The following is a 25116-nucleotide window of genomic DNA, read 5'->3' on the forward strand; positions in this document are numbered from 1 at the left end:
GTAGAACAAGCTAAGATCCTATTGAATAACATCTTGTGCAATGAGAATACTTGGACTATTCCCGAACGAAATCCTAAGCCAACTCCAAAGAAACGAGGTATTCTATTCCTCAGTCCTGAAGATATGCAAGAAGCTAAGAAATCTATGAGAGAGAAAGGCATTAAATCTAAAGATGTCAAAAATCTACCACCTATCGAAGAGATCCATGGTCTTGATAACCCGATACAGGTAGTAGAAGTAAATTTTCTGCGTAGGTTTGATAAGAGTGATATTCCTTTTGATAAACCTGCTAGCTTATGCGTGGATGAATTTGATAACTTTGTTGCCAAACAACAGAGTTTCAATGATTATGTTAGCAGACAATTGGAACAGAATGCTCGTATGCTTAGTCATTTAAGTGCTTGTGTGGACAGAAATGTCAATGATCTTAAGCTTTTGAGTAAACATGCCTCTATGGTTACTACTCAAGTAGAACAAGTACTTAAAGCTCAGAATGACTTGCTCAATGAGTTGAATCACAATTATGTTAGAGTCGTCACTAGAGGCGGTAGAATGACCCAGGAACCTTTGTATCCTGAGGGTCATCCGAAGAGAGTTGAACAAGATTCTCAAGGAGTTAGAACTGATGCACCTAGCCATCCTAGAAAGAAGAAGAAAGATGATAGGAACCTGCACGCTAGCAACTCTATTAGTGCTACACCTGAGAGTCCAAACGATGCCTATGTCCATGATGCCGAGACACAATCTGGTGATGAACATGAGCCTAATGATAATATCAATAGTGATGTTCATGAAGATGCTCAACCTAGCAATGATAATGATGTGGAGATTGAACCTATTGATCTTGATAACCCATATCCTAAGAATAAGAGATACGATAAGAATGACTTCGCTTCTAGGAAGCATGGTAAAGAAAGGGAACCATGGGTTTAGAAACCTAAGCCCTTTCCTCCCAAACCATCCAAGAAAAAGGATGATGAGGATTTTGAGCGATTCGTTGAAATGATCAGACCTGTCTTTTTGCAAATGCGTTTGACAGATATGCTCAAAATGTCTCTCTATGCTAAGTACATGAAAGATATTGTGACTAATAAGAGGAGGATACCTGAGGTTGAGATTTACACCATGCTTGCTAATTATACCTTCAAGGGTGGAACTCCTAAGAAACTAGGTGATCCCGGTGTGCCCACTATACCTTGCTCCATTAAAGGTAACTACGTTAGAACTGCTTTGTGCGACCTTGGAGCCGGTGTTAGTGTTATGCCTCTCTCTCTTTATCGTAGACTTGAGCCGGATAAGTTGACACCCACTGAAATCTCTGTGCAAATGACCGACAAATCAACTGCTTTCCCTATCGACATTTGCGAGGATGTGCCTGTTGTGGTTGCTAACGTCACTATCTTAACAGACTTTGTTATCTTGGATATTCCCGAGGACGATGCCATGGCGGTCATCCTCGGAAGACCCCTTTTAAACACTGCAGGGGCTGTTATAGATTGCAAAAAAGGCAATGTCACTTTCCATGTCAACGGTAATGAGCATACGGTGCACTTTCCGAAGAAACAATATCGAGTACATTGCATCAATGCTATCGAAAAAACTTCGCCGGTTCTTATTGGGAGCTTCGAATGCCCTATACCTCGTGTCAAGATGAAGTATGATTTGCTTGTTGGGGAGATACACATCCCCATTGAGGTGACCTAGTGACTATTCGAAAATTCTCCGTTCTCTTTTGCGATTCGAAAAGGTTTGTCGAGGAGACTTGATCAACCTGATTGCCGTATTTCTTTCGATGACCATGAGATGGATGAATCGAGGAGTCACGAACCTCTGTTCCAAGATTTCACCTTCGGTTGCTTAGAAGAAAAATAATTTGTTTAGTTTAGTTTTCCCTGTTTTCTGTTTTTGCGTCCGGTGGAAAAGTACCCCGAAAATAAAAGTTCTCCGAACGTCTTGAAAATCAAGTATGATTTTTTCGGGAATTTTTGAAAAATTCTGAGACAAAGAGCTTGTCTGGGGGCTGCACCAGTGGGCCACAAGCCCTTGGGGCGCGGGCACCCCCTGGCTGCGCCACCCAGGCTTGTGGGGCCCACAGGAACCCCCTCTACGCATTCTTGCTCTCACCTGGTTCTCCTACCTCCAGAAAAAAATCATTTCGCAGCTCAAATCCGTGTTCTTGCTCCTCTTGCTGGGATTTTCGATCTCTTTGCTCAAATCACCATTCTCCGAACTGTTTTGGGGAAATTACTCCTTGGTAAGTGACTCCTCCATTGGTCCAATTAATTTTTGCTCTAGTGTCTTATACTCCGCGTATTTTTGCTGCCTTGGTGACCATGTTCTTGAGCTTTGCATGCTAATTTTAGCTGGTCCCAAGTAGTTTTGATGCGTAATATGGCCTCTAGGCACTTGTGGGAGTAGTTGCTACGAGTTTAGTTGAGCCTTATTCACTTTTCCTTTGGGTCACTAAAAATTTCAGAAAAGGAAGATGTTTAGGAGAAACTATCATGGTGGTTCCTCAAGCAAGAGAGGTCTCCGTCTTGCGATCCGGGAGCCCGATCCTTACCAACCAAGGGACGCGCAGGTACAACCATGTGAATGGCCTTGTGATGAATTTATGATTGAGGCAGGTTTCAAAGATGAGTTTGATGCACTTGTTCACAATGTCGGACTCGAAGAATTCATCTCCGATAAATGTGAAAAGTATGTTGCTCTCACTGCCTCTTTTGTTCATAGATTCAAATTTTCAGTTGGCTGTGACACATCGGTACTATTTGATCTCTATGACAAATCGTATACCATGGATTTAGAGGATTTCAATAGAATTTGCAAGATACCTATTTGGGGTAGTCTCAATGATCCTCCTAAATCTTCTGTTAGAGATTTTTTTCTCTGGTATAACTGTTGGAGAAACTAGAGACATTACACAAGCTACCATGGGGAGTATTCATTTTCCTGCCTTGCATTACTTTGCCCTCTTCATAGGCAGATGCACTAATGGAAAGATTGAACATTGTCACCTCTGCGCATCCGACCTTAGTATCCTTTAGAGCGTAGTAACGGGTGATAAGAGTTTCAACATGGGAGCTATTATAGCAAGGAGGCTGAATAAGAATGCTAATGAATGGGATTTCTTTGGTGGGATCTATGCCACTAGCATAGCAAATTTTCTTGGAGTACCCATCCGCGAAGGAGATCCCCCACTCCATACAGCTTTCCTGGACCGCGTCGCTTTGACACGCTACCAGTTCCTGGAGAGGGATGACGAATCCATCCTATACCGTCTGATATTTAACCGACAGCATGTTTTCCATATTACCCTTCCTGCTCCTGCCTTCTTTGACTTTCAGCTAAAACGGAGATATTACATAACCAGAGGAGAGGCACAGGAGTATGAGAGGGAGGCAAAGGCTGCTCGTCTCCATGAGGCAGCTATTTGGGCAGTGGCTGCAACGCTCCTGTATAACCCCCATTATGATTTTGGGTTTTGCCAGGACCATCCTTGGGAGTAGACCAACTTAGGCCAAAATCCTAAGCTTGGGGGATTACGTGTTTCTCACCAACTTTACATTCTTTCTTATGCTTTCACTTTGTTAGCCGGTGTTCACACTTTGCCACTGTATCATCCATGCTAGTCTATTTTCTTTTTCTCGTTTTCTTTTCGTGTGTCTGTGTAGTTTGAGAAAACCCCAAAAGATTTTCTTTTTCTTCTTTTGCTTATTGGGAGATTTCCCGTGTAAATAGTTTTCTTTTCTTTGGGTCAAGGTAGAAGATATTGGTTACAATGTTTAGTGGCTCTTGCATGCATACCTGTTTAGCTTTTAAAGAGCCATATTACTATGTCTTCTCCTTTGTGTTTGCCTGCAGATTCCATCTTTAGTCCAATGCATGAGCACTCTTATTATTGTTCACATCGTTCGGTCATGCAAGTGAAAGGCAATAATGACGATATATGATGAAGTGATTGAGCCTGGAAAAGCTGGTATGAACTCGATCTATTTTGTTTTTGTAAATATGACTAGCTCATCATGCCTGATTCAGCTTTGTTGTGAGGGAAACATGTTTTCCATGACAACTTAGAGATCATAGTTGCTTATGCCATGCTTACTTAGCTAGTAGCTTATAATGGTTTGTCATGGATGCCCACATGAATTTTGAGATGACTGTGTTGTACTATGATTGGATGGTATCCCTTTGAATGTTTCAAGTGGCTTGACTTGGCGCATGTTCACGCATGTAGTTGAAACAAAATCAACATAGCCTCTATGATATTCATGTTCATTGTGATTTATGTCCTACTCATGCTTGCACTCAATGTTAGTTAATCTCAATGCATTTTGATGACTGTTGTCGCTCTCTAGTTGGTCGCTTCCCAGTCTTTTACTAGCCTTCACTTGTACTAAGCGGGAATACTGGTTGTGCATCCACTCCCATAAACCCATAGTTGTTCCATATGAGTCCACCATACCTATCTATATGTGGTATCTACCTGCCGTTCAAAGTAAATTTGCATGTGCCACTCTCTAAATCTTCAAGAAATAATCTGTTTTGCTTGCCAGAACCGCTCATGTGGTGACAGGGGGCTATCAATATCTTCCATGCTCGGCGTGTTATCCTCGATATGTGTTTATTCACTATCATTCACGAGAAAGGGGCCGGTAATTGGAATTCCCAGTTCCATGCTCAAATCAAAAAGATAATTGCAAACAAGACTCCCCCAGGATTGATGTTGGTATGGACAGTACCCGAGGATTCGGCTAGCCGTGGAGTGTGATTGATTGGTGGTGGGGGAGTCAAAACTTTACTTTTCTGTTTGGGAACCGCCTATAGCATGTGTAGCGTGGAAGATGTTGAGAACTCTTAGTCATTGTGTTGACAATGAGAGCATAGCACCCAAAATTATTATCTCTATTTTAAAAGCTTGAGCTCTGGCACCTCTGCAAATCAATGCTTCCCTCTGTGAAGGGCATGTCTATTTATGTTCCTGTTGAGTCATCCTCCTCTTATCAAAGCACAAATTAGAGAGCACCTTTGTCGTTTTTATGCTTTGCTTTTAACTGTGTTGAGTATGACTGTGACTGGATCTTCTTTGCCATGAATTACAATGTTTAGTCAGCCCTTGGTCTTTGAAGGTGCTCTGCATTTATATTTTGCGCTCTCAGAAAGAGCTAGCGAGATACCATCTGTTCGTACTGCTTCATGTTGTTTTGATTGAAGTGTTGACATTTGAGGCTTATTATTATTTGCTCGCTAACTGATTATGCCATTGATATGAGTTTACCGTGAGACCTGGCTGTCATTGCTTATGTAGTTTTGTAGTGATCTTGCTGAAATTCTGGTTATGAGTTAGACATAGTTGCAACAACAAGATCAAACAGAGTTCGTCAAAGTTTTTCTTTTGTCTCTTTCAGTTCGTCAACTGAACTGCTTGAGGACAAGCAAGGCTTTAAGCTTGGGGGAGTTGATACGTCTCCGTCTTATCTACTTTTCCGAACTCTTTCTCCCTTATTTTGGACTCTAATTTGCATGATTTGAATGGAACTAACCCGGACTAACGCTGTTTTCAGCAGAATTGCCATGGTGTTGTTTTTGTGCAGAAATAAAAGTTCTCGGAATGACCTGAAAAATTTACGGAGAATTTTTCTGGAATTAATGAAAAATACCTGCGCAAAAGATCCACCGGAGGAGGTGAGCCAGAAGGCCACAAGCCCAGGGGCCGCGACCACCCCCTGGCTGCGCCGTGAGGGCTTATGGGGCCCACGAGGGTTCACCGCCTCCAAACTCAGCTCTATATATTCCATTTCGCCCGAAAAAAATCAGGGAGAAGGATTGATCACGTTTTACGATACAGAGGCACCACAACCTCCTGCTCTTCATCTCGAGGGTAGATCTGGAGTCCGTTCTGGGCTCCGGAGAGGGGAAATCATCGCCATCGTCATCATCAACCTTCCTCCATCACCAATTCCATGATGATCTTCACCGTTCATGAGTAATCTCATTGTAGGCTTGCTGGATGGTGATGAGTTGGATGAGATCTATCATGTAATCGAGTTAGTTTTGACGGGGATTGATCCCTAATATCCACTATGCTCTGAGATTGATGTTGCTAGTACATTGCCATGCTTAATGCTTGTCACTAGGGTCCGAGTGCCATGATTTCAGATCTGAACCTATTATGTTGTCGCCAATATATGTGTGTTTTAGATCCTATCTTGCAAGTTGTAGTCACCTACTATGTGTTATGACCCGGTAACCCCGGAGTGACAATAGCCGGAACAACTCCCGGAGATGACCATAGTATGAGGAGTGCATGTATTCACCGAGTGTTAATGCGTTGGTACGGTTCTTTGTTAAAAGGAGAACCTTAATATCCCATAGTTTCCATAAGGACCACGCTGCCACGGGAGGGATGGACAATCGATGTCATGCAAGTTCTTTTCCCTAAGCACGTATGACTACATACGGAATACATGCCTACATTAGATTGACGAACGGGAGCTAGTTACATACCTCTCTGTGTTATAGCTATTACATGATGAATCACATCCGGCATAATCATCCATCACCGATCCTATGCCTACGATTCTTTTACTACTGGTCCGTGCTAAGTTACTTTGCTACTACTGCTATCACTAGTGCTGTTCCTTGCTACTTCTGTCACTACTGTTGTTACTTGTTACTTTGCTGTTACCTGCTGCAAGACCTCTTTCTGGCGCCATTCATACAACAAGTCAGGAATAGTCTACCGTCAACAAACCCTTTTCTGGCACCGTTGCAATCATACTACTTTGCTACTGATACTTTGCTTGCAGATACTAATCTTTCAGGTGTGGTTGAATTGACAACTCAGCTGCTAATACTCGAGGATATTCTTTCGCTTCCCCTTGAGTCGAATCAATAAATTTGGGTTGAATACTCTACCCTTGAAAACTGTTGCGATCCGCTATACTTGTGGGTCATCAGCGGCCCGAGGAGGGGCCCCGACGGTGGCGGCCGGTGGGTGAGAGAGAGGGGCGATGACGTTGCTGGCTGGGGGCGGGGTGGCGCCGTGGGATTTCTGCGTGAGGGACTGGGAGGTGGCAAGGAGAGGCTGGCGCGATCGCTGGGGGAGGAGGCGACGGGAGGGGGTGGGGCTTCGGTCACCGGAGTGGGGCCACCTGAGGGGCAACATGGGGGGTTCGATCTGGGGAAAAAACTGACGAGAGGAGGGGTTCCTGCGGGAGGGAGGATGGGAAACGAGGGCAGGGGGTCCTGGCGGCAGGGTGGGGAAGTGGGGTGTGGGTTGGGGTGAGGCTAGGGTTTGGGGGGTTTAATTACCCCCACCCTTTAGGTGGGCTGACAGACTGGCTGTTTGGGCCAGCCAGGCTGGGCCTTGGGGGTTCCTTCTTTCTTTTTTTGTTTGTTTTTTTATTTACTTTCTCTTAGTATTAACAGTTTTAGATTTATTTTATTTAGTGCAATTAAACACCCATCAACTTAGTAATTTCTGAAGGACAATATCCTAAGTAGTATTTGACAAGCATCGAACATTTTTATTTTTATATTTGAAAAAATTTATCGCTTGATTTTATTTTAAATTTAATTTCAAACCGTTTGGAAGTAATGCGAGATCAACAATAGAAATCACGGTGACATGGCATCATTTTCATAGGTTTTCTGTAGTTTAATCATAGAGGTTATTGTAGCAACAGTTGAGGATGTCACAACTCTCCCCTACTAACAAGAATTCTCGTCCCGAGAATTAAGAGGTAGAAGGAAAAAGCTTGAGGTATTCATCACGAAGATGATCCTCGCATTCCCAAGTGGCTTCATCTTCAGAATGATTTGACCACTCCACTTTAAGGAACTTGGTGACTTTGCAACGAATCTGATGTTCACCCCGGTCGGAATGCGGACCGAATGTTCTCTATAAGAGAGGTCTTGTTGCAGTTGAAGCATATCATGATCCACTGCTCGGATAGGATCCTTGAACCAGCGGTGGAACTGAGACACATGGAAGACATCCTGAACCTGAGAAAGGTTCACCGGTAGTTCCAGTTGATAAGCTACTTTTCCATGCCTTTCGAGAAGAGTGAAAGGACCAATATAGCAAGGATCCAACTTGCCCTTGATCCCAAAATGGTGTGCACCTCTCATTGGTGTGACTCGAACATAAGCCTTTTCGCCACGTTGATAGACCATATCTTGATGATGACGGTCATACTGACTCTTCTGACGAGACTGAGCAGCCCTCAGATTCTCAAGAACAACGAGGATTTGATATTCAGCGTGTTGGGTATCATCCGGACCGAAGACTGATCGGTCCATTGAACGGTGGCTCGAGAATTTCATACGAAGCCAAGTGTAAGGGATACCTTGGAGTCGAAGATGTACAGGAGAGTCAGCTTTCAATCCTGTGGAACTTTGGGTTATGGGTCCACCATGTGGGCCGGGAGTAGGTAGAGGGGTGACATATTATACGGTCTTGGTAGCAAGACATGTCAGAGGATAGCCTGTCAGTTATGTTGGCAACAACGTCGGTACCAAGGCCGGGGGACGAATAGAACCATTTTCCTACTCGCTAAAACGAGGCAGGCCAATAGGAAAATTTCGCCCCACTGGCGTCTACCAGAATGTTATCCACAATAGTAACAGGGTCTTACTGACAGAGTTGTATACCGAAGTTGTTACCTAAGCATGGAATTAACACTGTTTAGATAAGCCACAAGAAAGGTCGAAAAGACCAATGGGAAGGAAAATGTGTTCACACACACAAGTATTTAAAGTATACCATTCCCGAGGAAAATATAGAGTATGGCATACATCATAGGTCATCAAGTACATAACCATTTTGAAAAAAGGGCACGAAGAATCATGATGTCTACCCATACCATACGGTTTGGATAATTGATCAAGAAAAATTTAGCATTGCGCTTCCAATGTACCTGTTGAAATTTGAAGTACCACATCTGTGCTTCGAGGTAGTATCGACATGGTCATCAACTAAGGGCCGGACCAATGGGTACACAAAGAGGATTCATGAGTAACAACTTATGAAATTAGTCATATATTTTCCGCATGGTAGAATGGCTAACCTTACGTATGGAAGAATTTATAACAATAGGTCCTTCGACCCGGTGTGCCAGACAAGACATCACCGTATCGGGTTACATAAGACCAAAGTTATAATTACAGGGAAATGTTCCAACCATCATATCTGCCCGAGATTCAAATCTGATTGGTGTCATGACACCTCAGGATCAAGATACCTCAGAAGAAAAGATGATGATGCAGGATTCTCAGGATATGAACTACACAAGCAATCCTTTGATCACGAGTTGGATTGTAAGACACATGAACACCATGTCAAGACATACGTGCCCACGTGGAATTCTTACAATGAAATGCAAGTGAGTTGTGATTTGAGAGCCATCATCGAGGATATCAAGGCCCTTGTGTAAGCCTCGGTTAGCTCTTATAAGAAACTTCTTTTCCTTGATCAAACCAATCGGTGGCTTGGCGTGCTAAGAGAAGTTATATGAAGTGAAGATAACAAATCTTCAAAACATATAACACTTCGCACTTGCGTGAATGATTTGGTATTTCCCGTGAGGAAGCGAAACAAAACTTTCACATATTCATGTCAGAAAGAGTGCACGTGAACTTTGGGAAATACACTTCTTCTATCCAACATATTCTTCATGAGCTAGGCACAAGGATAATGCTTTCAAGAGCTTCATCGTGGGACATGGACAAGTTGAGCGTGTGGCTGATGGGCTCATCAACAATCTCTCAAGATTTTGGCAGGGATGAATTTCCAAAATTCTAATATCAGGGAGATAGCATTTGTCAAATCAAATGGTACAAAGTCGTATGCTCGAGGGAACAACAACAATTAAACATTTGTCTAAGGGTGCACTCGGAAATACGGACAGAGTTGCACAGCCAATGTAAAAAATGACGAGTCAACACCCAATACACTAAGAATGAAACAATCAGTTGTTAACCTCAAGGCAATCGGGTTGCCAGAAGTATTGGGATCACACATCAGAGTTCACTTGTTGGTATTCCGGTTTGAAATAACACGGGACCAAGAAATGAATGGTGATGGTGAGAAGTATTACTATATCAAGAATTCTTAAGAGGTGCAATGATTCTCACAACATTCTTGACATAAAGATGGTAATACTCCAAGGTAGAAGATAACATAAGCTGGATAGCAAGGAACTAAAGGGACAACACAAAACATGAACATGTTTGTGTTGGAGGGAAGGCAATAAGGTTGACGATGATTTCACAAATCAACGAGGGGCAAGGATGGTATTCCTCAACATGTATTCGATTGATAGCCTGCAAGAGCTCAGAATGATGATGATGATCACGACACATTTGTTGAGAAGCTTCACGAAGATGTAATCGATCAGTGACGACATCAAGCAAAGGAATGGTGAAGCTAAAGGTTGATGGAAACAGAGTTAAGACTGCTAGCTCGGAATTAAAATTGCCTTTCAAAACAATCAATATGATGTGGAAAAGCTCGATGTGAGCTTAACGCACTGTTGGAAATGTGTTCCAGAGATGGAGGACACAGATAACATGGTCAAGCTCCAACATGACGATGATGATGTATCTTAACAACTTGGAATGACATGATCGAGTACAAACTCGTAAGCAAAGAAGATTACTAAGAATTGTTGAATTCCAATGCGTACAGATACGTCCATTTTGCATCAGGCTTTCATGTTGATATTTATCGCTTTATGGGCTGTTATTACACTTCACGGTACAATACTTATGCCTTTTCTCTCTTATTTTGCAAGGTTTACATGAAGAGGGAGAATGCCGGCAGCTGGAATTCTGGCCTGAAAAAGGAGCAAGCTTGAGATACCTATTCTGCGCAACTCCAAAAGCCATGAACATCAACGAGGAATTATTTTGGAATTTATAAAAAATACTGGGACGAAGAAGTACCAGAGGGGAGCCATCAGGAGGCCACAAGCCTTCTAGGCGCGGCCTACCCCCTGGCCGCGCCTAGGGGGCTTGTGGGCTCCCAGTTGGCCCTCTGGCCCCCTCTTCTGCTATAAGGAGGGTTTCATTCCAGAAAAAATCAAGAGGAGGCTTTCGGGAGGAATCGCCGCCGCCACGAGGCGGAACTTGAGCAGAACCAATCTAGAGCTCCGGCAGGGTCGTCCTGCTAGGGAAACTTCCCTCCCGGAGGGGGAAATCGTCGCCATCGTCATCACCAACACTCCTCTCATCGGAGGGGACTCATCACCATCAACATCTTCATCAACACCATCTCATCTCCAGACCCTAGTTCATCTCTTGTAACCAATCTCCGTCTCGCGACTCCGATTGGTACTTGTAAGGTTGCTAGTATTGTTAATTACTCTTTGTAGTTGATGCTAGTCGGATTACTCGGTGGAAGATTATATGTTGAGATCCTTGATTCTATTCATTACCTCTCTGGTCATGAATATGATTATGCTTTGTGAGTAGTCACTTTTGTTACTGAGGACATGGGATAAGTAATGCTATAAGTAGTCATGTGAATTTCGTATTCGTTCGATATTTTGATGCGTTGTATGTTGTTTTTCCTCTAGTGGTGTTATGTGAACGTCGACTACATAACACTTCACCATTATTTGGGCCTAGAGAAAGGCATTTGGAAGTAGTAAGTAGATGATGGGTTGCTAGAGTGACAGAAGCTTAAACCCTAGTTTATGCGTTGCTTCGTAGGGGGCTGATTTGGATCCACTAGTTTAATGCTATGGTTAGACTTTGCCTTAATTCTTCTTACGTAGTTGCGGATGCTTCTGGGAGGGGTTAATCCTAAGTGGGAGGCTTGTCCAAGTAAGGGTAGCACCCAAGCACCGGTCCACCCACATATCAAACTATCAAAGTAGCGAACGTGAATCATATGAACATGATGAAAACTAGCTTGACAGAAATTCCCATGTGTCCTCGGGAGCGCTTTACCTCCTATAAGAGTTTGTCCGTGCTTGTCACTTGCTACTAAAGGGATTGGGACACCTTTCTGCATAGTTGTTACTTTCGTTACTTGCTACTTGCCACGAATCATCTTATCACACAACTATTTGTTACCGATAATTTCAGTGCTTGCAAAGATTACCTTGATGAAAACCACTTGTCAGATCCTTCTGCTCCTCGTTGTGTTCAACACTCTTACTTATCGAAAGGACTATGATAGATCCCCTATACTTTTGGGTCATCAAGACTCTTTTCTGGTGCCGATGCTGGGGAGTGAAGCGCCTTTGGTAAGTGGAATTTGGTAAGGAAACATTTATATAGTGTGCTGAAATTTATTGTGACTTGTTACTATGGAAACTAATCCTTTGAGGAGCTTGTTCGGGGTATATTCACCTTGAACGGATGCACAAGGAGTTTCTCCTCAACCTGCTGTACCTACTAAAAATATTTGCTATGAATTTCCTTCGGGTATGCTTGAGAAACTGCTGGCTAATCCTTTTACAGGAGATGGAACATCACATCCCGAGTTGCATCTAATCTATGTAGATGAAGTTTGTGGTTTATTTAAGCTTGTAGGTTTGCCCGAGGATGAGGTCAATAAGAAGGTATTTCCCTTATCTGTGAGGGATAAAGCATTAACATGGTATAGGCTATGTGATGATACTGGATCATGGAACTACAACCGGTTGAAATTGGAATTTCATCAAAAGTTTTATCCTATGCATCTAGTACATTGTGATCAGAATTATATTTATAATTTTTGGCCTCGTGACAGAGAAAGCATCGCTCAAGCTTGGGGGAGGCTTAAATCAATGTTATATTCATGCCCCAACCATGAGCTCTCGAGAGAAATTATCATTCAGAACTTCTATGCTCGACTTTCTCATGATGATCGCACCATGCTTGACACTTCTTGTACCGGTTCTTTTATGAAGAGAGATATTGAATTCAAATGGAATTTATTGGAAAGAATTAAACGCAACTCTGAAGATTGGGTATGAATTTCAAGTTTGATTGCGTTAAATCCTTTGTTGAAACAAATACTTTTTGTGATTTTAGCGCTAAGTATGGACTTGACTCTCAGATAGTAGCTTCATTGTGTGAATCATTTGCTGCTCGTATTGATCTCCCTAAAGAGAAGTGGTTTAAATATCATCCTCCCTTAGAAGTCAATGTAGTTAAACCCAATCCAGTTGAAGAGAAAGTCATTGCTTATAATGATTCTATTGTTCCCAGTACTTACATTGAGAAACCAACTTTCTCTGTTAGGATAAAGGATCATTCTAAAGCTTCAACTGTGATACGTAAGGGCTACATTAGAACACCTACACCCCGTGAGCAAATTAGAGTTGAACCTAGCGTTGCTATTATCAAAGACCTCCTATCCGACAATGTTGATGGCCATGATATTCACTTCTGTGAAGATGCTGCTAGAATTGCTAAACCTCATGCTAGAGACAAACATAGGCGTGTTGTTGGCACGCCTGTTGTTTCTGTTAAGATAGGAGATCATTGTTATCATGGTTTATGTACCGTGGGTGCTAGTGTTAGTGCAATACCTCAATCCTTATATGATGAAATTAAAGACGAGATTGCACCTGTTGAGATGGAACCTATTGATGTGACTATTCAGCTTTCCAATAGAGATACTATCTGCCCTTTGGGAATTGTTAGAGATGTTGAAGTCTTGTGTGCTAAAACGAAGTATCCTGCTGATTTCCTCGTTCTTGCTACCACACAAGATAGCTTTTGTCCCATCATATTTGGTAGACCTTTCCTCAATACTGTCAATGCTCATATTGACTGTGAGAAGCAAACTATCACTGTTGGCTTTGAAGGTGTGTCACATGAGTTCCATTTCTCCAACTTTGGTAGACGACCTCATGAAAAAGAGTTTTCTAGTAAGGATGAAACTATTGCCCTAGCTTCTATTGCTGTGCCTCCTACTGATCCCTTAGAGCAATACTTGCTTGAGCATGAAAATGATATGCATATGGATGAAAGGGATATGATAGATACAATTATCTTTGAACAATATCCTATCCTTAAGAATAATTTGCCTATTGAACTGCTTGCAGATCCACCCCCACCAAAGGGTGATCCTGTGTTCGAGCTAAAACAGTTGCCTGATACTCTTAAGTATGCTTATCTCAATGAAAAAGAGATATATCCTGTTATTATTAGTGGTAGCCTCTCAGAGCATGAAGAAAAGAAGTTACTAAAAACTCTGAGGAAGCACCGTGCTGCTATTGGATATACTCCTGATGATCTTAAGGGCAATAGGCCCACTCTATGCTAGCACAAGATTAAAACTGATCCTGATTCCAAACCAGTTGCTGATCATCAACGAAGATTAAATCCTAAGATGAAAGAGGTAGTAAGAAAATAAATACTAAAGCTCCTGGAAGCATGTATTATCTATCCTATTGCTCATAGTGATTGGGTGAGTCTGGTGCATTGTGTCCCTAAGATGGGAGGTATTACCGTTGTCCCTAATGATAAGGATGAATTGATCCCACAGAGGATTATTACTGGCTATAGGATGGTGATCGATTTTAGGAAGTTGAATAAAGCCACTAGGAAAGATCATTACCCTTTGCCTTTTATCGACCAAATGCTAGAAAGACTGTCTAAACACACACACTTCTACTTTCTATATGGTTATTCTGGTTTCTCCCAAATACCTGTTGCACAATCTGATCTGGAGAAAACCACTTTCACCTGCACTTTCGGTACCTTTGCTTACAGACGTATGCCTTTTGGCTTATGTAATGCACCTGCCACCTTTCAAAGATGTATGATGGCTATATTCTCTAACTTTTGTGAAAAGATTGTTGAGGTTTTCATGGATGACTTCTCCATTTATGGGTGTTCTTTTGATGATTGCCTCGGCAACCTTGATCGAGTTTTGCATAGATGTAAAGATACCAATCTTGTCTTGAATTGGCAGAAGTGCCACTTTATGGTCAATGAAGGCATCGTCTTAGGACATAAAATTTCTGAAAGAGGTATTGAACTCGATAAGGCTAAAGTTGATGCGATCGAGAAAATGCCAAGCCCTACAGATATCAAAGGTATAAGAAGTTTCCTTGGTCATGCTGGTTTCTGTAGAAGTTTCATTAAGGACTTCACTAAGATTTCTAGGCCTCTTACCAATCTCTTGCAAAAGGATATTCCTTTTGTTTTTGACGATGATTGTGAGGAAGCCTTCGAAATACTTAAGAAGGCCTTGATAACTGCGCCTATTGTTCAACAACCTGATTGGAACTTACCTTTTGAAATCATGTGTGATGCTAGTGATTCTGCTGTTGGTGCTATTCTAGGACAAATAGTTCATAAGAAGTTGAATGTTATTCACTATGCTAGTAAAACTCTAGACAGTGCCCAAAGAAACTATGCTACTACTGAAAAGGAATTTTTAGCAGTCGTGTTTGCATGTGAAAAGTTCAGATCTTACATAGTTGATTCCAAAGTCACTATTCACACTGATCATGCTGCTATTAAGTACCTCATGAAAAAAAAGACGCTAAACCTAGACTTATCAGATGGGTTCTCTTGCTACAGGAATTTGATTTGCATGTTGTCGATAGGAAGGGTGCTGAGAACCCAGTAGCAGATAACTTGTCTAGGTTGGAGAATGTTCTTGATGACCCACAACCTATTGATGATAGCTTTCCTGATGAGAAATTGAATGTCATCAATACTTCACGTAGTGCACCGTGATATGCTGATAATGCAAATTATATCGTTGCCAAATATATACCACCTAGTTTCACATGCCAGCAAAAGAAGAAATTCTTCTTTGATTTGAGACATTACTTTTGGGATGATCCTCACCTTTATAAGGAAGGAGTAGATGGTGTTATTAGACGTTGTGTACCTGAACATGAACAGGGACAGATACTATAGAAGTGTCACTCCGAGGCCTACAGAGGACACCATGCGGGAGATATAAGTGCACACAAGGTATTGCAATCAGGTTTCTATTGTCCCACTCTCTTCAAGGATGCCCGTAAGTTTCTCTTGTCTTGTGACGAATGTCAAAGAATAGGGAATATCAGTAAACGTCAGGAAATGCCTATGAATTATTCACTTGTCATTGAACCATTTGATGTTTGGGGCTTTGATTATATGGGACCTTTTCCAAAATCCAACGGGTATACTCATATCCTAGTTGTTGTTGATTACGTTACTAAGTGGGTAGAAGCTATCCCAACTGGTAGTGCGGATGACAACACCTCTATCAGGATGCTTAAATAAGTTATTTTCCCTAGATTTGGAGTCCCTAGATATTTAATGACTGATGGTGGTTCACATTTTATTCATGGTCCTTTCCGTAAAACGCTTGCTAAGTATGATGTCAACCATAGAGTTGCATCTCCCTATCACCCTCAGTTCAGTGGTCAAGTAGAGCTAAGTAATAGAGAGATTAAACTAATTTTGCCAAAGACTGTCAATAGGTCTACAAAGAATTGGTCTAAGAAGCTCGATGATGCACTGTGGGCTTATAGAACTGCCTATAAGAATCCCATGGGCATGTCTCCGTACAAAATTGTTTATGGCAAAGCATGTCATTTACCTCTTGAGCTAGAACATAAGGCTTATTGGGCAATCAAAGAGCTCAACTTTGATTTCAAACTTGCTGGTGAGAAGAGGTTATTTGATATTAGCTCACTTGATGAATGGAGAGCTCACACATATGAAAATGCCAAGTTATTCAAAGAAAAGGTTAAGAGGTGGCATGATAAAAGGATACAAAAACCTGAGTTCAATGTAGGTGATTATGTCTTGCTATATAATTCTCGTTTAAGATTTTTTGTAGGTACTCCCATAAATGTTGAAAGCAATATTATCAATACCATAACTCCGGAGGAGTACATAATGGATATTTATCAGCCTGTTTCAGACTCCGAAAATGAAGAGGTATGTGATTTGGTAACTAAACAGACTCCAAAACTTATCCAGTAGGAATTTTTCTCCGTTTTGGAATTTTTGGAAAAATAGAAAAATTTAAAGTAGTCCGGAAAGCGCACGAGGAGGCGACAAGCCTGCCAGGCGCGGGCCACCCCCTTGTCGCGCCTGGGGGGCTTGTGACCACCTCGTGTGTCTCCCGGACTCTGTTTTCTTGCAGAGTACTCCTTCTGGTCGGATAAAAATCGTTATATATTCTCCCGAAAGGTCTGACCCTCGTATCACGCAATTTTCCTCTATTTTGTTTCGAGCCTTATTTCTGCCGTAGATTTAGGGCAAGATGTCTTCTCAAGATTCAGAGGGGGAGAGCTATGTGGCCGATTACCTTGCTAACCCCAAGGTCTATGGGGACTTGGATCGTTATGGTTGTACCACTGATGAGGAAGAAGATTATGATCCCAAGGGGAAGGAAGGAACAAGTTCCGATGAAGAGGAAGCTTCTCTACCCCCACCTGGAGACACACATGTGGAGTTAAAGAAGTCGAGCCTCCCCGACTCAAGAAAGAAGCCTAAGATTTTGTTTATCCCTTCTCGTCTTTTGCAGGAGAGTAAGAAAGAATTATGCCAAAGGGTGTTGAGTCTTGAAGAGGAAATTAATGATCTGAAGGAGCAGAATTTTATGCTCAAGAGGAAATTAAACAAGTTCAAGACCTCTGCAACAACTCCACCACCATCACCATCTAAGGAAGACAATTAAGCACGGGTATTGGCAATCCCCTTGGCTTGTGCCAAAGTTGGGGGAGTTGCCCCAGTATCGTATCACCATCATAGATTTTGCCTTTACGTTTTCTTAGTTCGATCCTTTTTGGTTTTATCTTCTTGTAGTAGAATAAAGTTCTTAGTGTTTTAGGCTTGAGTTTTGCTTCGTGTCACCTCCGATGTATTCGAGTTCTTGAGTCATATAATAAAGAGTGTTTTAGTTAAGGGCCTTGCCTCATGCCATGATCAAGAGAATGATAAAAGAACAAAAGAATGAAAGATCATGTAATGATCTTATGGTAAGTGATGGCTTCACATATAAAAGGAATGTTGATTGAAACTTGTTGAGGGTGGACAAACATAGACCTTGGTCATTGTTGCAATTAATAGGATGTGATAAAGAAGGAGAGGTTCACATATAAATATATCATCTTGGGCACCATCTATGATTGTGAACACTCACTAAACTATTACATGCTTAGAAGTAGATGTTGCACAAGGAAGACAACATAATGAATTATGTTTGCTTCGTTCCGAACAATGTTATATGATTAGAGATCCCTTAGCATGTGACGCTTGCTTCCACCTCATATCAGCCAAAACTTCCGCACTAAGTAGAGATACTACTTGTGCATCCATAAACCTTCAACCCCAGTTTTGCCATGAGAGTCCACCATACCTACCTATGGATTGAATAAGATCCCTCAAGTAAGTTGTCATCGGTGCAAGCAATAAAAATTGCTCCCTAAATATGTATGATCTATTAGTGTATGGAAAATAATCTTTGTATGAACCTGTGATGAGGAAGACATAAAAGCAACGGACTGCATAATAAAGTTCGTTATCACAGGAGGCAATATAAAGTGACATTCCTTCACACTAAGAGGTCGCACATCCAAATCTCAAAAGCGCATGACAACCTCTGCTTCCCTCTACGAAGGGCCTATCTTGTACCTTTACCTTTTGCCTTTGAAAGAGTCATGGTGATCTACACCAATTCCTTATTTTGACTTTATCTTGGCTAACGTCATATGCTAGGGAAAGATCTATATTCATATGTCAACTTGGAAGTAAGTATTCATGAATTATTATTGTTGACATTACCCTTGAGGTAAATAGTTGGGAGGCGAAACTATAAGCCCCTATCTTTCTCTGTGTCCGACTGAAACTTTGATCTCATGAGTACCACGTGAGTTGTAGCAATTGTAGAAGACGAAAGGATAATTGAGTATGTGGATTTGCTTTACAAGCTCTTATTTGACTCTTTCCGATGTTACGATAAATTGCAATTGCTTCAATGACTAAAGGCTATTGGTTCTTAATTCTCAGTAAGGTTCTTGATCCTTACTTTTGCTTTGTGAAGGAATTATCACTTTAGCATAAGAGATGATATGATGATATTGCTGTTCTAACTATGATCATTATGCCTGCATGTCCATATCTTGTTTTGTCGACACCTCTCTCTAAACATGTGGGCATATTTATTGATCTAGGCTTTCGCTTGAGGACAAGCGAGGTCTAAGCTTGGGGGAGTTGATACATCCATTTTGCATCATGCTTTCATCTTGATATTTATCGCTTTATGAGCTGTCATTACACTTCATGGTACAATACTTATGCCTTTTCTATCTTATTTTGCTAGGTTTACATGAAGAGGGAGAATGCCGGCAGCTGGAATTCTGGCCTGAAAAAGGAGCAAGTTTGAGATACCTATTCTGCGCAACTCCAAAAGCCGTGAAAATCAACGAGGAATTATTTTGGAATTTATAAAAAATACTGGGCCGAAGAAGTACGAGAGGGGAGCCAGCAGGAGGCCACAAGCCTGGTACGCGCGGCCTACCCCCCTGGCCGCGCCTAGGGGGCTTGTGGGCTCCCAGTTGGCCCTCTGGCCCCCCTCTTTTGCTATAAGGAGGGTTTCATTCCAGAAAAAATCAAGAGGAGGATTTCGGGAGGAATCGCCGCCGCCACGAGGCGGAACTTGAGCAGAACCAATCTAGAGCTCCGGCAGGGTCGTCCTACTAGGGAAACTTCCCTCCCGGAGGGGGAAATCATCGCCATCGTCATCACCAACACTCCTCTCGGAGGAGGGGACTCATCACCATCAACATCTTCATCAGCACCATCTCATCTCCAAACCCTAGTTCATCTCTTGTAACCAATCTCCGTCTCCTACTTGTAAGGTTTCTAGTAGTGTTAATTACTCTTTGTAGTTGATGCTAGTTGGATTACACGGTGGAAGGTTATATGTTCACATCCTTGATGCTATTCATTACCTCTCTGGTCATGAATATGATTTTGCTTTGTGAGTAGTCACTTTTGTTCCTGAGGACATGGGATAAGTCATGCTATAAGTAGTCATGTGAATTTGGTATTCGTTCGATATTTTGATGCGTTGTATGTTGTTTTTCCTCTAGTGGTGTTATTTGAACGTCGACTACATAACACTTCACCATTATTTGGGTCTAGAGAAAGCCATTGGGAAGTAGTAAGTAGATGATGGGTTACTAGAGTGACAGAAGCTTAAACCCTAGTTTATGCGTTGCTTCGTAAGGGGCTGATTTGGATCCACTAGTTTAATGCGATGGTTAGACTTTGTCTTAATTCTTCTTTCATAGTTGCGGATGCATGCGATAGGGGTTAATCATAAGTGGTTGGCTTGTCCGAGTAAGGGCAGCACCCAAGCACCGGTCCACCCACATATCAAACTATCAAAGTAGCGAACGCGAATCATATGAACATGATGAAAACTAGATGGACAGAAATTCCCATGTGTCCTCGGGAGGGCTTTACCTCCTATAAGAGTTTGTACAGGCTTGTACCTTGCTACAAAAGGGATTGGGCCACCTTTCTACACCGTTGTTACTTTAGTTACTTGCTACTTTCCACGAATCATCTTATCACACAACTATTTGTTACCGATAATTTCAGTGCTTGCAGAGATTACCTTGTTGAAAACCACATGTCAGATCCTTCTGCTCCTCGTTGGGTTCGACACTCTTACTTATCGAAAGGACTACGATAGATCCCCTATACTTGTGGGTCATCACGTACTCATTTCAGTTATCAGTGTCCTTGAGTGTCCAACAACTCAAACACGAGGAAAACTGGTATTAATGAAAATATCATAGTTGATGAGGAGCTCACAAGAAGTTATGTAGCTCCATGATATTCTCGGGATACGAGGGACGACACTCGAAGGTAGATCAATATTAAGGCTTGGACCAATGTATTGATCTGAAGAAGATAAGTACTTTAACTCGTGTGAGAAAGAAATCAAGGTAGGACAACATGGTCGGAACCATTGTTGCAACGTACCAAACCACAGATACGAGATGAAACCACATAATGAGTGCTTATTGATACGAGAAGTTTCTATGGTAAGATCAACGTCGTTTCCATGGGCAAGAACACAAGTTCAAGGTCAACTCCAACTTCATCAATGCATCACCTACCATTTACTCCTCGCCTTTGATGAGGTTGTATCTTGGGAAGATTATCTGGCAAAACACCAGAAGAGTAAGACTCATGAAAACTTTTCGAGTCATATTGATTTAGGAAGGCATAGGTTTAACCCGTCAGGGCATCTTAGGAACATATACCATCCACTCCAAGAGTAATAAACACATGCTTGAAGGGCATGGCTGACAAAAGCGTAGGTTACAACTTATCAGAGGGAGAAGACACAATTTACTAATGGCATCATGTGTTAGGGGAAGCAATCACAAGAATTTTTGAAAGCAAAGGATGTCGTCGGATAATAATCCAGAATGAGTCTGGCAGTCCACAAAAGATCTGATGTGAGTATCGGTACTCAATCAGAGGGGGGTAAAACGCAAGTCATCGGATTATAGAACATCTGAAAAATATCGATACTTAATTACCAAAGGAATTAGGATTTCCAGGTTGGTGTATCCTAATCAGATGCTCCGATCAAATACAAGTAAGTTGAATGGACTAGATGGACAACCAACCAAAGTTGATTTGTCGAGAACCAGCTCTGTTTGAAAGGACGTCTAAGCCGGAAAATAATTTATGAGTATGAACAAATGATTGCGCGCACTCACACAAAGGTAGAATCAATAAGATCACAGGAAATTCACAAAGGAATTTAATGAATGCGGCTAGACATATGGATTTAACCATATTGCAAGCAGGTGAGAAGGTCAAGAGCAATAGGCTACTAAGGATTCCGGAAGATCGAATAGCAGTTCGAAGAACTTTCAAAACCCATAACAACTGATGATGGATGAATCATCGATAAGATCATTCGTTGCATCCCGTAAAAACAAGAGCAACTCGAGAATATAGTAAGAGCGACATTTGTATGTAGTCATCCATAGTGGTTGACGGAGGAAGGGAAATCGCAAGAGCGATGGGCACAAGTTCTCGAGAGAAACATTTGAGAGTATTTTCGTAGTCTTCTGAGGAATCAAGCCATCGTCTGGAATGAGGGGCTCTCCGAAAGGAAGTATTTACGAGAACCTTAAGTTAGAGTTAGTAAAATCTTTAACCTGAAAGAGAATAGAGAATAGAGCGTAGAGTATAGAAAAGGAGTAAAGATACTAATACCACCCAATTGAGATGTGGGACCGTAAGCCACAACATCAGTGTTAGTAAAGGTTTTCAAACACTAGACTCAACTTTGGCCAAGGAGTTGGAAAGGGGGATACCTACCAGCAGTCGGCTCTGATACGCACTTGTGACGCCCTCGATTTAATCGTACGCTAATTATACACGCAAATGAGTACGATCAAACTCAAGGACTCACGAAAAGATATCACAACACAACTCTAGACACAAATAAAACAATACAAGCTTCATATTACAAGCCACGGGCCTCGAGGGCTAGAACAAAGAAGCTCGATAAACACACGAGTCAGTGGAAGCAACAATATCCGAGTACATACATTAAACATGGGGTGCCTTAGAGAAGGCTAGCACAAAAGAAACACGATCGAACGAGGCGAGGCCTCCTCCTGGGAACCTCCTAACTACTCCTGGTCTTGAGCGGCCTCCACGACGAAGTCACCATCGGGGTGGCAGGCGTCGGCAGGAAAGTCCACCTCCTGGGCTCCAACATCTGTTCGCAGCAACGAATCAAGGGGCAAAGGGGGGAGCAAAGCAATGGTGAGTACTCATCCAAAGTACTCGCTGATACGTCTTCATCGTATCTACTTTTCCAATATCTTTGGCCCTTGTTTTGGACTATAATTTGCATGATTTGAATGGAACTAACCCGGACTGACGCTGTTTTCAGCAGAATTGCCATGGTGTTGTTTTTGTGCAGAAATGAAAGTTCTCCGAACGTCCTGAAAATTTATGGAGAATATTTCTGGAAAATATGAAAAACACCTGCGCAAAGATCCACCGGAGGGGACGGGCCAGTGGGCCACAAGCCCTGTCGCCGCAGCCCCCCTGGCCGTGGCAACCAAGCTTGTGGGGCCCACATGGCTCTGCCGCCCCCAAACTCAGCTCTATTTATTCCCTTTCGTCTCGAAAAAATCAGGAGAGAAGATTTCATCGTGTTTGCGATACGGAGGCGCCGCCACATCCTATTCTTCATCTGGAGGGCAGATCTGGAGTCCGTTTTGGGCTCCGGATCAAGGATATCGTCGCCATCGTCATCATCAACCTTCTTCCCTCTCCAATTCCATGAAGCTCTTCATTGTTCGTGAGTAATCTATTCATAGGCTCGCTAGGCGGTGATGAGTAGGATGAGATCTATCATGTAATCGAGTTAGTTTTGACGGGGATTGATCCCTAGTATCCACTATGTTCTGAGATTGATGTTGCTACTACTTTGCCATGATTAATGCTTGTCACTAGGGCCCGAGTGCCATAATTTCAGATCTGAATTTTTTTATGTTGTCACCAATATATGTGTGTTTTAGATCCGATCTTGCAAGTTGTAGTTACCTACTATGTGTTATTGAAAGTGTATTATATAGAATAGAGGGGGGGTGAATAAGAGATTTTCAGAATTTCATCACTGAGGAAATTCCTATTGAGGAAATTCCTCACTGATGACTAACTTACAGCGGAAACACTAAAGGATCAGGAGTGCAAAGTTTCACTACAACAGTTTTTCAGGATGAAGAACATGAAAACAGTTTGCACAGTATGCAGGCACACAGAAAACAGATCAGTATTAACTTGCGTGAAGAATTTGGGGTTGAGGAATTTGAGAGAATGTCTTCAGCAAATTCTTCAAACAGTGATAGTGAAAATCATCAACACACAGTATGAGGAATATAAAGAGTTGAGGAAATAGAACCCGTTTCACAGTGAAGATAGTGGTTGATGACCCAGTTCCAACTGTTGTAACAGTTGTACATCTGGTTTGGAGCGGCTTGGTATTGAAACCAAAGGAAACACAGTCCCGGGACACATAGTCCCTACCGTATTCTCCTTGGGCTAAGAACACACAGTCCTCGCCCAACACTCATGGTAAGTCTTCAGGGCAGACTTCCAAACCCTCACAAACATGGTCACCTGGCGATCCACAATTGACTGCTGGATTGCTCTAGACCATGACGCCTAACCGTCTGGAGGATGCACGGTCCTCAAAGGTAAAGGGCTTCACTCCCACACATGGACAACTATTTCAGTGATGCTCAATCACTTGGTTTTCAGTTTGTGGCTTGGTGTTTGGGGTATTTCCTCATTGATGAATTACTATCGAATACTCTGAGGAATTTGGGTTAATCTTATGACAAGTGTCAGTTTCTAACGGAGCAGCCAACCATCTAATGGTTGTGGGGGGCGGCTATTTATAGCATGGGAGCATCCCGACATGATTTGACAGTAATGCCCTTAAATAATATGTCCATTGGTGTGGATAAGACCAATGATGTGGCGTGGCTATCGATAACGGTCGGGACCCTCAACTGTGAGAGTCCTCATGTCTCTCATATTCCTCACTTGAGGCTTTTGGTAGGATTAGGCTTGGGTTGATCATGATGAGGAAATACATTCCAATGTGTTACCTTGACCCCCTTTAACAGTACGGTGTTCCTATTACTCAAGTGTGAAGAAAACAAAACAGAAAGAATAAATCTTCATGCTTCGAAGTCTTCAGATTGATTTTCTTCACGACACACCGAATTCCTCAATTTCAATATCTTCATGAGGAATATCAATTTCATCGCAAATTCTTCACGATTCAATTCTTCAACTTCAAACCAATTTCTTCAAAAGAAGATATACATTTTTAGGGGTCAATATTCATCGAATATTTCAAACTCCTCAGTGACTTATAGATCCTGTGTACACTCAAGAACACATTAGATACTTAACCTATAAGTAATCAAACCACCAAAATTACTGAGGGGCACTAGATGCACTTACAATCTCCCCCTTTTTGGTGGTTGATGACAATTAGGTTAAGTCTTCAACAGGGATAAAAATATGAAGTATAAATACTCATTTGAGGAATTTGAAATCAAGGTTCAGAGGGACTCCCCCTGAAGATGTGCATGT

The sequence above is a fragment of the Hordeum vulgare genome, chromosome 4H (assembly GCF_904849725.1).
Source record: "Hordeum vulgare subsp. vulgare chromosome 4H, MorexV3_pseudomolecules_assembly, whole genome shotgun sequence".
NCBI lineage: Eukaryota > Viridiplantae > Streptophyta > Magnoliopsida > Poales > Poaceae > Hordeum > Hordeum vulgare.